The following is a 14524-nucleotide window of genomic DNA, read 5'->3' on the forward strand; positions in this document are numbered from 1 at the left end:
GTTCTTATGAAAATAAACCCAATATCTAGACTAGTTGGTGCATCTGAGAGAGCAGTAGCATGTATATCAATAAATAATATGGACAGTTCAGCTCCCCACAAAACTTTTCTTTTCTTATATTTGAAAGATAAAACCTGACTTATCTGGCAGCATACAATATACGGTGCCATATATTTCTGTTCTATAAATAATGCCCTGAGCCACAGATATACAGGGGATATAAAATCACCTCCTAGATAGGAAGAAACTTTATATATTCTTCTAGATTAATTTTAAAATAACAATAATAACTGCAATTTAATGAATGCATATACAGTAGTAGTGTCCCATTATCTGCACTTTTGATTTCTTCAGTGTCAGTTACCTGTGGTCAACAAAAGTCTGAAGACATCACATGGAAAATTCGCATTGTGTACTGAGTGACCCACCATCCGTAAAGTCTCTCACAAACCCACCTCCCCCACTATGGAAAAGTTATGATTGTCTCCACTCAGCAACCAAGCAGTTAGATTCAGAGCTGACAAAACTCCCAGCTATGAAGAAAAATTCTCAAAAGTAGTTACTGTTATTAATCACATTAATAATACTATTTGATTCTCCTTATATGCTCATTTTTCTCTATTTTCATAAATGAATTATTAAAATACAGTCTGATTTTCTCAAAACAACACATTATTTTGCAGAGTTAATGAAGAGTAGCACTTCCAACACATGAATGGGGCAAGTGCAACAAATGGGAATGGACAAGCTGGTTTAAACCAAAAATAGGAATTGTCCCAATCTCATTTTTATCCTGGCGAATCTTAATTAGACTTATGGTAAGCTGCATTAGTGTTAATAAGGATTAATGTCAGAGTGATAAGCAGAGCATACAAATCAATAAATGCTGCCGTATCAATATATGAACAGAAACACAAATAGCTATTCCAGTTCTTAGCAGTGAACTCATTATAGAGTTAAATATTTGCTCTGTGGATTTGAAATACCTTGATAAGCAGGAGGCGTTGTACTTGCACAGAGAGCAGTGCAGTGAAACTTGGCAGAGAGACGTAAACCTTAAGTGATTTACAGACTTGCCAGTAAGGGTCATTTCACAATTCTGCCACAGTTTGGAGACTTGCCCTTAGGTATCTGGGAGTAAAATAATGATCAATGAATCAGTTTAATGAGTTTTTACTGATTATTACTATGGAACTGGGTACTGGCTTTTGTCCCTCTGTAAAGGGGTACAACAGTCCCTTGAGGAGCTCTCAGTAATGTTAAAAGAACATATGAAACAATTATAAAGTAACATGCATCAATTAGAATTCATTTTGGATTCAAGGTAAAAACCCAATGGCTTATATAAGAGATGTTTCTCTTCAAAAGAAGGCAGTTTGGGGACGATGACTTCAGGTGGTGGAAGGATCCCAGATGTAGCTTGCGTCTGCACGGTCCAGAACCGGTCTGGTTGCAGGTAATAGATGGTGGGAGGAAACGGAAGGGTGTGTGTTCCTCCTCACCTGGAGGCGGCTCTGAAGTCATGTACACCACTTCTACTCAAACATTTCTTTTATTCCTATAAATTTCAATTTATGGTTCCTTTCTTTAATCCATCCTGCTTTTGATACTATATCTTAAAGTTCATCCACAAATCCAAGGTAACTACTTATTTTCGAATGCTTTATATTTTACTTTTAGAACTATGAACAATTTTCAGTGAATCCTGTCTAAGTGGAGACACATCTACTGACTTTTTGTTTGTTTGTTTTTCCCTATGGACATCTCATTGCATGGCTAACACTTTCATTAGAATATTTAACTGAGTTGTGACGGAAGTTCTTGTTCTGTTACTGATACTAGCAAGTTAGATGTAGAACTTTTGTTTCATTTATTTTCCCTTAATAATCTTTATTAGGTTCAGGAAGCCCCATTTTATACCCAGTTTTCTGAGAGTTTTTTCATCATAAATGTATATTGAATTAATTTATAGGGATAAATATCCTTCTGGTTATAAGGATATCAGATGTTCATTTGGTTTTCCTTATTTAGCCTATTACTATGGTGAATTTTATTAATTTTTTAGTATTTATGCAGTCTTAACTTCTGGAAAGAGCCTTGCTTAGTCATGATTTTCACGTATTGCTAGACTCAATTTTTAAATTTGTTGAGGATCTTTGGGAATGTTTCAGTGAAGGGCACTGTTCCTTGTTTTCTTTTCTGCATTTTGTATCAGGAATGCTGGGCTCAAATAATGAGTACTGAGAGGTTCTCTCTTTAATTTTCTGGAAGAGATCACTTAGAATCAGCACTGTTTCTTAAATAGTTGCAAGAACTCATCAGTTAAACCATCTGGGTTTTATAGTTTAGTTTGGAATATTTTTATTATTATAAATTTAGTTTCTCTAATAGAGATAATAATCAGGCTAATTTCCTTCTTTCTGATTCATTTGTTTATTTTACTTTGCTTACTCTAGTCTCTTAAAGTGAAAGCACAGGCTCCTGATTTTAGATCTTCTTTTCCAATATGAGCATTTAATTTTAACACCAGTTTAAATTTTTATTACTGTATCTTTAATGTTAACATACGCGTGACTGATTTTAATATTCTATCCTTCTGTTTTCTTTCTTTCATTGTTTCTTTCAATAAGTTAGCTTTAAATCTTACTGCTGTAACTTTGATTGCCCTGTCTTTCATTCTGTTTGTTTTATTTTGTTGTTATTTTGTTTTGTTTTAGGATTTTGTCAGTTTTATTATATACATTTATTCTCTTAGGTTTTGTAATACCTCAATTTATGGTTTGAAGCTGTTTAATTTTTTTTAATTCTCAGCTGTTTTCAATTATTGCTATGCTCTGTCTCCTTTCCTCCTTGTATTGAAATCGAATGCACATTAAAGCTCTACACTGTGTATTTTATGCTTTATTGCAGTGGTGCTGTTGTTTTTTCATCTCTGCACTGTATGTTGGATAGTTATAGCTGACCTCGCTTCCACTTCACTAATTCTCTCTTCTGTTGTATCTAATACCCCACTAGTCCTATCATCGTTAGAGTTTCTACATTTAGTTTTAGTTGTTTTTTTTTTTTTTTTCAGTTCTAGACTATCCATTTTGATCTTTTCTATCGTCTCAATTTCTGTGACAAAATTCTTGGTGTAGGCTTTTTTTTTTTGCTCATATTAAGCATAGTCATCTTAAAAATCATGTCTAATAACTCCACTATTTAGATAACTGTTAATTTCTGTCTATTGCTTTTTTCTCTCTCTCCTGGATTATGATAACATTGTTCATCTTCTCTAACACTGATCATTTTTGACTCAGAGCCAGGGATTACTGACGAAAACTCCTGGAGATAATTTCAGGTGTAAGATACCTTTATATCTCCAGAGCATTTACATTTACATATTTTTTTCATCTTGCAGATGGCTGAGAAATTTTGTAATGCTGGTTGACCTGAGTAGACTCAGATATTTTTCTAACCTGGATTTCAGTTCTCACGAGGGATTATTTCTGCTCCACATTCATTCTTCCCACACAGGCCCACAACCTCTCAGTCCACAGTGGAGGCCCTGGACTCTAGCTTGGGGTCTCCAGACCCTCTAACTCAACAAAGGCCCTCAACCTTTAATTTTCCTTCCTTAGGTATTGGCTATTACCATCAAAAGCAGTGACTTCAAACATTTCTGTTTTCTTGCCACATTTCTTTTGTCTCCTAGTCCATGGCCCTTCATTCTTCACTCTTTTGACAGTTCTCTTACACCTTTAAATGCATGTTCTGAAAATATTTGATCAAGTTTTATAGTCCCTAGTGAAAACATTGGCCCAAATTACCTATGTCACTATGACTGGAAGCAGAATTTGACATGTAAAATACTAATATATAAAGTTATTTTCCTAAATTGTTAGTTGAATTTTTTTAAAGATTTTATTTATTTATCTTTAGAGGGGAAGGGAAGGAGAGAGGGAGAGAAATATCATTGTATGGTTGCTTCTTGTGCGTCCCCTGCTGGAAACTGACCTGCAACCCAGGCATGTGCCCTGACTGGGAATCGAACTGCGATCTTCTGGTTCCCAGGCCCACGCTCCATCCACTGAGCTACACCAGCCAGGGCTGAATATTTTGTTTATAGCTTTTTATCATACAATGCAACAGCCCGAGCACCTCTCTGTTTTTCCATTCTCTTCTCCCACTCTAATCTCATGTTAATGTCATTTGAACATTCAGTTGCAGATTTTATTGAAAATAATCAACACTCAAATGGCTAGATTTATTTAAATATAAGTCATAATAATATTTCTGTTGTTTGCTTTTCCCTTATAGTTTTATTTTTCTACAGTAAGATATTAGTTATACTTAGAGTATGAAGGATGGGGATCAGTGCCAACATTTCAGGGTTTTTTCCTTTTAAATAATTTTATAGTATTCATATGTTGAACAAATAACTTAGGGGATGTGAGTGTCTAGGTTTAGATATTTATTTAAACTCAGAATTTTTCTCTAGCTTCTTACTTAGGTGTTACTGAGGGAAGGGAAAGGGTCATCAATGAGTGAGTATAAAGGATCCTTGGACAAAGCCAGAGGTAGGTGGGATTAAGGGTAAAAGGCAGGGGTGAGTGGAGTAGGGAAGGTTGGGGGGAGCAAAGTGGAGACAACTGTGCTTGAACAACAATAAAAAACAAATGAATGAACAAACAAATAAATAAACAAATGTAGGTGAAATCTTGTGACTTTATGAATACATATATGTATGACCGATCCATTTTTCTTTTTTCTTGACCTTACATTTCCAAAATGGCTGAATGTGTTTTTCATTTATCACAGGCCATTTGAAAGTCTCTGTCAGTGAACTCATAATTTATTTTTTGGTAGTTTTCAATTGTTGTTTTTTCTTTTTTTATGAATCAACTAGATTAATATTGGCATTAAATCATATATCCTTAATTCTTTTCTTCATATTTTCTTCTTCTCTATTTCTACTTAATTCATTTTGGTTGTATCCTTTGATCTTGTCTATGAGTTACATAATTTGGGTTTTTCTTGTTTTTCTTGTACTATACCTATTCCATTGTGCTCTTCAACCCATCTTTTTAGAGTGGTTTTATTATACATCAATAATAGTATTTATTATAATTAAAATGTGTTTAACTCTATTTGAAATTACTTTTTCTTAATTTACATATGTTCTTATTTGAATTACCATGCTGTATATCTGCCACATCTCATGACAAATTTTATTCATTTTAAAACCTTGCCAGGGCCGGACCCCCTCCTCTGGGACAAACCATCATTTTCAAGCCTAGCCTGGAAAAAGTCCCACTGCTCAAAGCACTAAAGACAGCACCATGGCCATGACTTTGGGTTACAGGGACATCTGCAGGCTGGATCAGGGCATTGGTGTGCTCTTGAAGTACACAGATTAAAACTCTGAGAAGTACACAGTGAGAGATGCTTGGATTGTGACAGAAGCCAGTGGTTGAGTGAAAAATTCAGTCTGGGTCTGGTCTCCCCCAGCCTTCCCTTCTTAATTGACGGGGCTCACAAGCTCACCCAGAGCAATGCCATCCTTCCTTCCACTGCTCACAAGCACAACTTATGTGGGGAGAAGGAAGAGAAGATTCTCATGGACATTTTGGAGGATGAGGTTATGGATATCCAAATGTATAACATCAGGATCTGCTAGAACCCTGACTTTAATAAACTGAAGCTGAAGTTTTTTGAAGGTCTTCCCTGAAGAGATGAAGTTTTTCTCACTGTTCCTGGGGGAGAGGTTTTTGTTTAAAGGGGACAAACTCATCTCTGTGGATTTCCAATGACATCCTAGATGTACTACCTATGTTCAAGCCCTATTGTTTGGATGTGTTCCCAAACCTGGGAAACACAGACTTCTCATTCCACTTTGAGGGCCTGAAGAAGACCTCTGCCTACGTGAAGTCTAGCCACTGCTTCCCAACACACGTGTACTCAAAGGCTGCCATGTGGGACTACAAGTAGGGCCTGTAAGTCCAGGAGATGGGGAGCCCCAGAGCTGCTGGACATTTCTGCGTTCTTAGAAACATCTGCTTTTCTTCTTCTTCCTTCTCTTAACAACCGTCTCTCCCTACCTCCTCACCAGATGGCTTATTTGCCCCTTATCTGCCTCATAACCCCCTTTTCATCCAGACCCTCTAGAGTTGCCATTCCCCAAATTTCTTCAGCAATGTTCCTACCCTTCTCACATTAATCCTCTTGCACTAAAGCCAACAAGACCAACACTCCCCTCGCTGGTTGCTCTGCTTTGAGGAGTCCAACCAGAATCCTGACCTATAGAGCTCAGCCCTGAGCTCCCACCACTGCCCTGAAGACCAGTATTGCCCTGTGTTCAGGCCCTATTCCCCCAGCATGGTCCCTGCCCAGCTCTGACTGATCCCAAGTAAAGCCTAATCACACCTGCTTATCTTATTACTCTCACTTGGCCACTGGACTGAGAACTGAGTGTGCTGGGGGTCTGGGAGGTGTTCATTTTCCTTCTGTTCCCCGCACTGGCTGGGTTGTAGGGATGTATGTGTGGGGTGGTGGCAGGGAGAGGAACAAATGGGATTATAAGGTTTCTTGCTCATTTCTGTCTCTCTTCATGTACTTTTTGCCTCAGTCTGGGGTTTCTACAGAAAAGGGTGCCTCCTGTAGCTTGGTCCTCTTTAATTTCAGCATTCATGGAACTCCTGTGAGATTGTACTACTCTGTGTTATGGTTGAGGGGCTTTCCAGGGTGGGGAAGGGGGTTGAACCATTCACTGCTGGGGAAGGGATCCTGGTGGCCTGCCTTCTTCACCCTTTCCCAGAAGTGTTCCCTGCTGTAGATGCCTTTCCTCTGTGCTCTTACAACATATCTCAATAAAACACATTCTACTATAAAAAAAATCCATGCATGGTTGTTCATCTGGCTCCTTTACTTGGGTGTGGGATTTTCTCTTAATTTTCTGTTTCAATGCATCTGTTGCTTTTGGCCATCTTTTGGTTCCTCTGTGTGGGCTCATGCATGCATTTAAGCAATCTTTGTAGAATGTCAGCCTCCTCTTTGTGCAGTTTACATGGCACATGGAACAAAACCCACTGGCAAGGCAAGTGGTCCTATTTGAGTGGTAGAATATTAGGGAAAGAATTGAAGATGTTACTCTATTGGTGGTCCTTTAAGGTCCAGGGCTTCTCAGTCATTTCAGGGAATCTTATCACACAGGATGTGAGCCCACTGCTCTATCCTGAGGCCCTTGGAGATGTCATGAAATCTTGTTGAAACTGCATTTCTCTCAGCTGTCTACTATACTTTGGACCTGGTCAGCCTGACTGCGACCCCTATGAGACCCCCACCTCTGACAGTTGATTGTTAGGCCCCTCGTATTCATGATCTCTACTGCATATAGGCATGAAGTCTATTGGCTTTGATCTTGTCTTTTCTATTCTTATTGTCCTGAAAATGCCTTCAAGACCTAGGGTACTTTCTTTAACCAAATCCTGTCTTCTCTGCTTCTGACCCCTCAATACTTAGCCATTTTGTCCTGTATGTACACATGATCCTTTCTCGGCCAAAATGCTTTTGCCTTTTCCTGCATATTGGGTGAGCTTCTATATTTAGCTAACTTGCAACCAGACTCATGAATCTAGGTTGTTCTCTAATGCATAGCTTTACTCATTCCCACAGAGTTTTAAGCATATGACTTGTAAAGTCCTGTAGCTTCCTGTTTATCATAAAATTGTGCCGTTGGGCATTTCATATTTTTGATGTAGTAAACATTTGTAAAATGTCTGGCTGGTATTCAATTTAGGGACTATACCCTAATTAATCTCACAAGATCTTAATTCTCTAGTCGACAGTTTCATCTTTCAGAAAGGCAAGGGAATGATGGGGGAACTACAGCTCTAGCCGTCATTATGCATAATGTGGAGAAATAAGTTGGTGAAGTGGAAATGCTGGTAACCTTGGGAAAAGGTGATCATGACGTATTTCAGAGTCTGATGGCTAGGGAGGAAATACAGAGTTAACCTTAGACATACAAAGGCAAAATGCAAATCATTAAATAAAAGCAGTGTTACGTGTCTTTAATTAAAAACAAAACCTCACAATAGGAACACATTTCTCATGAACAGATTTATGATTGTTCCATGAAATACTCCAGAAGACCCCTTTTTGAAGTCACACAGGGTAGAAGAAGGAATTGGAAGAAGCCTATGAGGACAATGATGTTCCATTGGCAAAAAGAGTTAAGATTTTAAAAGAATATATGCTCTACATGGTAAAGAAAAAGCCAGGATAATTTATAAGAGGGTAGCTTGTATCTGTCTGACATGTGCTGATATATGAGGCTAAATGGTTTCGAAATGTACACCAAATACTGTTGAAAAGATTAAACTAAAAATGAGATTAAAGTTTGAGATGCAAATTACTGAATCTTCAAAATTTGATTTTAAAAACATATTCAGAATAAGAACAGTTTAAAAAAAATAATCAGCCATCAAAAAAGACACATGAAAAGATAAAACAGATCAGATAAATATAAATTTAATCACATAAAGGTGAGATAATCATTGATCTTTTTTTAACCATAACTTTAAAATCACTTTTTTAAAACACATCTTTCTAAATTTTCTTATTTTAATCTCTATCCTTGGTTATTTTTGCCTTCTGTTTTTCATTTCAATTAGATTTTTTTTTGATCCAGTGTATTTATTGAGAGGTAACCAATTCTTTCCCAGATAGATATTAATTTATATTTGACCATTTACAATTCATGTGTTTTAACTTCAGTTATTCTTTTGAAAATTCCTTTTAAGGGAAGGCTCAGTGCTGGAGTCAGTGCGCAATGTATAGGATAGGTGTGCTCTATAGTTTTAATCTCATAAAGCTTTGCTATTCACCTATGGGTTTTTTTTTTTAGTACTGCCCCTTCCTTTCCATTTTCACCTCCTTCCAACACAATCAATGTTGAGATTTTTAAAGGGCCATGTCTGTTTTTTTTTCTATAATAGTGTTATTGTGGTATCCCAAAATTCTATTTGGTCACATATTTGAGGAGTTCTCTTAATATGTCAAAATAGATGGATTTGGTTGTTTAATGTTTAGAGAGAGAAAAATGTCAGGAAACTGTTTTATAACTTTGGTTGACTGGGCTGTCATTATTTAGGATTTCTCCAAGAAGATGCTCTGCCATTTGTGAGGCGATCTGGCCAGAGCTCTGTTAGCAGAATCTTTATTCACCCGTCCACAATATTTTGGACATCCCGGGAAAGTTAAACTGAAGAGGTTTATTTGATCAATGGTTTCTACTCAAAACTGTGTAATAATATATAGTTTGATGTCATCTTTTACCAAATTTTTCTCTGAAAACTTCCATAATAACAAATTTTAAGAAAGGCAAGTTAGGCATCTTGCATGACAAGATTCTTTCTCTCTTGCCTGATTAAAATGAAAGAAGGAGAGAACCCGGAGGAGTATTTTTAATACATTTTCCCCTGACACTGCATAAATCTAAGAACATTTATATGCTAATCAAATCAAAATAGGAATTATTAGTGACTGGAGAGCCCCAACATGGCTGTTATTTTCCCATCAACATATGATAACAGCTCTGACGCTGAATTAAAGAGATGAATATTATATAAACTACAACAGGTTATAGTACACGGCAGGTTTAAGCAATATTAAAATCTAGAAACCCTGCCCCACCTATTACATATTTATTTGGTATTACAAATTGTAAATATTTAAAAATACACAAAGATACAGTGTGGGTAAATTCTTGATGTTTAATGAAATTATTCATGATATACAAGGAGTCAAATAACTCAACAAACACCATGAAGGTTAATGCATGCAAATGAACTGAAAGAGTCCAGCAATGAGAAGAAGATAGTGTGTCCTTTCCTAGGAAGATCATGAAATGGAATTAAAGTAACTTGATTTTCATGGTCAAGTGATATCTCTGGGGATAAGAGAAAGCAACTCTCACAGTAGACCTACTAGTAGCTAATCAAGATCCAAGGTCAGGTCTCTATCTCATAGACTGGAACCCACTGATTCTTGTATGGTTCTTTTTAAATACTGCTTACGATAGAAACCTGTGCCCTATTCAAAATCTATATATTTAGTTTGTCTTTTAGCAGTTTGTCTTATTACTTATTAAGAGTCCCCTAACAAATGGGAAGTACTATGAACTATAATCTCAGATAATGGGAAATTCAAGAAAAAGCCTACAAAAAACTGAGATTATGGGTCTGGTGGGGAGATTTTTATTTGATTTTTAGGGTTTCTAGTGTTCTAATTTATCACAGATCATAGTACTGCAGGTCTAAGTTTGCAGGTAAAGATGTACTTCCCATTTTTTAATACCACAATGCCCACGCAAGGGAAACCGTGTCTGCGGTGAATGGGTAAGCAGACTTTCCCTGGCAGATTCTATTTGCATCTACAATTAAAATGCCATTTTCAAGTTCCTATCATCAGCAGCAATAGCAGAATTGCTCTGATGTTTGCAAAGCCTCAGGAACTGAGACAGACAAAACAATTGTGAGTAAAGTTCCAGCTACTGCCCTAGACAAAGCCCAATATTTATAACAAATATGAAGATTATTAGAAAAATCTCTGTTGATAATAGAATAATAGAACCATCCCTGGATACTTTAATTGAGAGGCTTTCATCTTTTCAATATCTATTTACCTACTATCTATCCATCAATCTGTGCATCCTAATAGCCAGAACTCTTATTTTTTAATTAAAAGACAAAACTTTTAGATGTTTATGTGAAACTTTGCTTTTTTTCTAGAATCAAACAGTATGTTGGATTTGCAGTTATAGTCCATATATTGAACTATAGCTTGCCATAATGGAAAGATCTATCCTCACCCCTCGAGGACTTCTTCAGTTCCCTAAGTAATATATGAACAAATAAACAAATGTACAAAGTCCTGGGATCCAGAAAAATGTGAATTGGATTTACTTGCATGAATTAAATACTATACTACAAAGTAGACAATTTACCAAATCCCTTAGAACCTGGGGCTCCTAATGTACAAAGTAGAGGTAACCATACTACTGAGCTTATAAGGTTGTATCAACTAAATTACAGACAAGTACAGGGACTGGTTTCTAACAGTCATACAACAAACAGTGGGCACCTATGTGCCCTAATATTTTGGCTATAGCACAGCTACAGCCATTGGGTTTTGAAAATGAATCATACTTCTCGGTGACTCAGCAACAAGCAGTTAGTTCCACAAACTCCAAGTAGAACAAGGGAGGCAATCAGGACGGTCATTTTTTAAAATCCCAGAACTTTTCCTAATCTAGAATATTTAAGCTGGAATTATCCTGTACAGTCAGGTGAGTACTCAGAATAAAGTGTTTAAAATGTGGCCTGGCTGGTGTAGCTCGGTGGTTTGAATGCAGGCTGGGAACCAAAAGGTCACTAGTTTGATTCCCAGTCAGGGCACATGCCTAGGTTGCGGGCCAGGTCCCCAGTGGGGCCCACATGAGAGGCAACCGCACATTGATGCTTCTCTCCCTCTCTTTCTCCCTCCCTTCCCCTCTCTGTAGAAGCAAGTCAATAAAATCTTCTTTAAAAAAGTTTTTAAAATGTTGCAAAGCATAACCCTGGCCTGTCACAGACTGTCTAAACTGTTCCCCGCTATACCTCACTTCCTAGCAGAATCTGAGGTACTCAGAAAGTACTGGAAAATATTTTTAGTATAAATTAATTGGACTGAGAATTTTTATTCAAGAACTACTCAACCAAGGATATGTTCTGTTTCTAGTTAATATTCAGAGTATGAATCAGAATGAGATTAAAGTGCAATCTTTTGCGGGGCTCATACATAAACACGGGGAATGATTAAAAACTTCCACTGGGGCTGGCAACACCTATGAGATAAATTTTTGAGAAGTTAACCCAGCATTCAAAGTTCTTTACAATTTATCTTTGACTAAATTTTTAATCCTGATCTCCAACCATTGTACCAAAACCAGCGCATACGATTTTATCAGACCCTCTGTGAGTTTTTGCCGTATTTTACTTAGTACCCAGAGCACTCTTCTTAATTCACATATATAAAAAATTACTCTCATATTTCAAAGTCCAGATAAAATATCTCATATACTGTGAATACTTCCCAAGTTCCTGCCAAAACTCCCTCCTTTTTTATCCTGTTATCATTTTTGTTCCTATCTCTAATGTATTTGTTATCACATTGTATTATAAATAGCTTTATTTATAATTTTCTTGGAACATGGTCGTAAAGTCCTTAAGGGTAGGACCTCTATTGATATGTTCACGTTTGTACGGCCTGTACTTAACGTATTAGCTGGTATTTAAGTTTGATTAATAAAGTTTGCTGATTTTTTAATTAGATTTAGAAAGAGGGGGCAAGTAGAGACCAAAAAATGACGTCATTAACATTTCACACTTCTAAGTGCCTAAATAATATTCTGGTTGCTTGCAGGATGATTCAAGTTCAATTTTCTTCAATTAAATTGTGAGTGTTATAGTGAGTAAATAACCACTCTATCATAATTTTCAGCAACAATCTGAAGGGATTAAAATGTAAATCAAGGCATCCATCACACTCTAGGCTGCTGATGGTAAAATATTCCACACCTCCAGATTTCTTACAGTAATAGATATGCCCTTGTCTTTCTCTTCACTGAAGAATTTTGTGTAGTTTTGCCCTGAAGAGTATTCTTAGCGGTAGAATGTCATTAAAATTAAAAATAGTGATGAAAGAAATGAGCAGAAACAAACAATGAGCATTTCACAGATTAAAAACAGTGACATAAGGTGGAAAATAATGGGAAAATGAAAAATACACATAATGGTGACTGGTTGACAGATTGCCATCATTTTACTCTCTGGGGTTTTGTCACAACCTTCAGGAAGGAGAGAACGTTGAACAGCTGGTGGACAACCAGTGTGGAACCTCAATGAAGCTGAGCATGTGCAATAGACGAGGGATGAGCCTGGGGCTGTGGCTCATCTCCTCACACATACCTAAGAAAATAAAATGAGCCAAGAATGGTATTAAGTAGTAACAGTTGCCTTCCAGGAAAACACCTGAGTCATGATATACAGGTCTTTCTCTGGCACCAAATAGCACGAAAATCAATGGAAAGAATACCACTCTTGCTTTTGTCATCCAGAAGACATACAAGCTTGAGAATTGAACCTCACTGAGCCTTACTTTCCTTACCTGTAAAATATGAAAAACAATTACTCAAAATAGTAGGTTCTGCTATTATAGCCACTAAGATGATATTGTTGACCTGTGTTCTGCAAACTGTTACATAAGGATATATAATGCAATCTAATAGCAAGCATTGTTTTTTTTCTTGTAAGTAAATCAGTAAATCTATCTATGTTTGAAGATAGTCTCCTTCATTAAAAATTCTTCTCATAAATTATTGGCCTTTACTGTCTTTCCATTAGTAGCCTCCATTTTACCCCAGTCTTTACTGATGGATAGATCTGATGTTTTCTAGACGTCATCAGCGTGTGCTACTAAACCTTTAATTACTGGCTTTCTACCTCCTGGGGTGAAGCAGTGATGTGTAGTATTTCCCAATCTTAGGTGTAAACATTCCTAGCATAGCTGATTTCAAGCTACTAATACGACTACACACTCAGAGTTGAGAAAATTGTGCACAGTCATTTCTTACCAGCTGGTAAGAATGTGTTCTAGCTCACAGCTGCCTTATATTCAGTATAGGTTAATTTTTTCAAGTGTCCATAAAAAATGGTGAATTTTTCTTAACTTGCTGTCTCTGACACAAACACACTCATTTAGGCTCTTACTAGTAAATACTGAAAATAAAAATGGAAATTAGTGAGAATAATAATTCAAATGTGTGCCAAGTTCCAAAAAATGTGAAGGCAGTTGTGTCTGAATTGCATTCAAATATAAGTTAAGGCTAAATTTTGCTGAAATACCTGGAGCCAGATGTCCTGCGGAGCTACCCAATGGATGAAGACTCTGGCTTCATTTTTGCTTCCTTGACTACTGTGTATCTCCAGCACTCCTACTTAGAACAACCTGCACAGTATTGTCAGTGAGGGGTCTAAAAAGGAGAGTTCTGTCTGACAGCTCAGCAGTTTTCACTTCAAAAGCCTCAGGAGACCGGGAAGCCTTCTCGGAGCCCAGCAGCCCTCTTTTGCCTGAGCAGCGATGAGCCTCACCTTCAGGCTGCTTTTCCTTATCTGGGCCATGCTGTTTTCCACGGGTAACTCCCCAACACCACAAACCTTGTCTTCCAGATGAAGCAGAGAGTTTCCTTTACAGAATCCACATACTTCTGCTCCAGAATTGAAGAAATCCTGCCTTCCGATAGCATCTTTGACTTTCATCACAGACTGTTTACTTTAAACCTGGAAATCTCTCCCTCATTCCTATTCGATGTCCTTTTGCTTTGTTTTCTTTTGAAATGCAAAGAATCATTTTCTTGTGAAACACATTCAAAAGCTAATTATATATTTAGGTGTGCTCCTGGTATGTTCTCTGCAGCACCTTCTTTGGCAGGCACCGTCATTGC

At 37.1% G+C, this 14524-nt stretch overlaps 1 pseudogene; it reads left to right on the forward strand.

Moving 5' to 3' along the window:
- Positions 1-5321: 5321 nt before the first annotated feature.
- Positions 5322-5970, forward strand: LOC118980373 (glutathione S-transferase Mu 1-like; annotated as a pseudogene).
- The last annotated feature ends 8554 nt before the right edge of the window (positions 5971-14524 follow it).

This window comes from Sturnira hondurensis, unplaced genomic scaffold (genome assembly GCF_014824575.4).
Source record: "Sturnira hondurensis isolate 20B ecotype Veracruz unplaced genomic scaffold, ASM1482457v3 Scaffold0001872, whole genome shotgun sequence".
Classification (NCBI taxonomy): Eukaryota; Metazoa; Chordata; class Mammalia; order Chiroptera; family Phyllostomidae; genus Sturnira; species Sturnira hondurensis.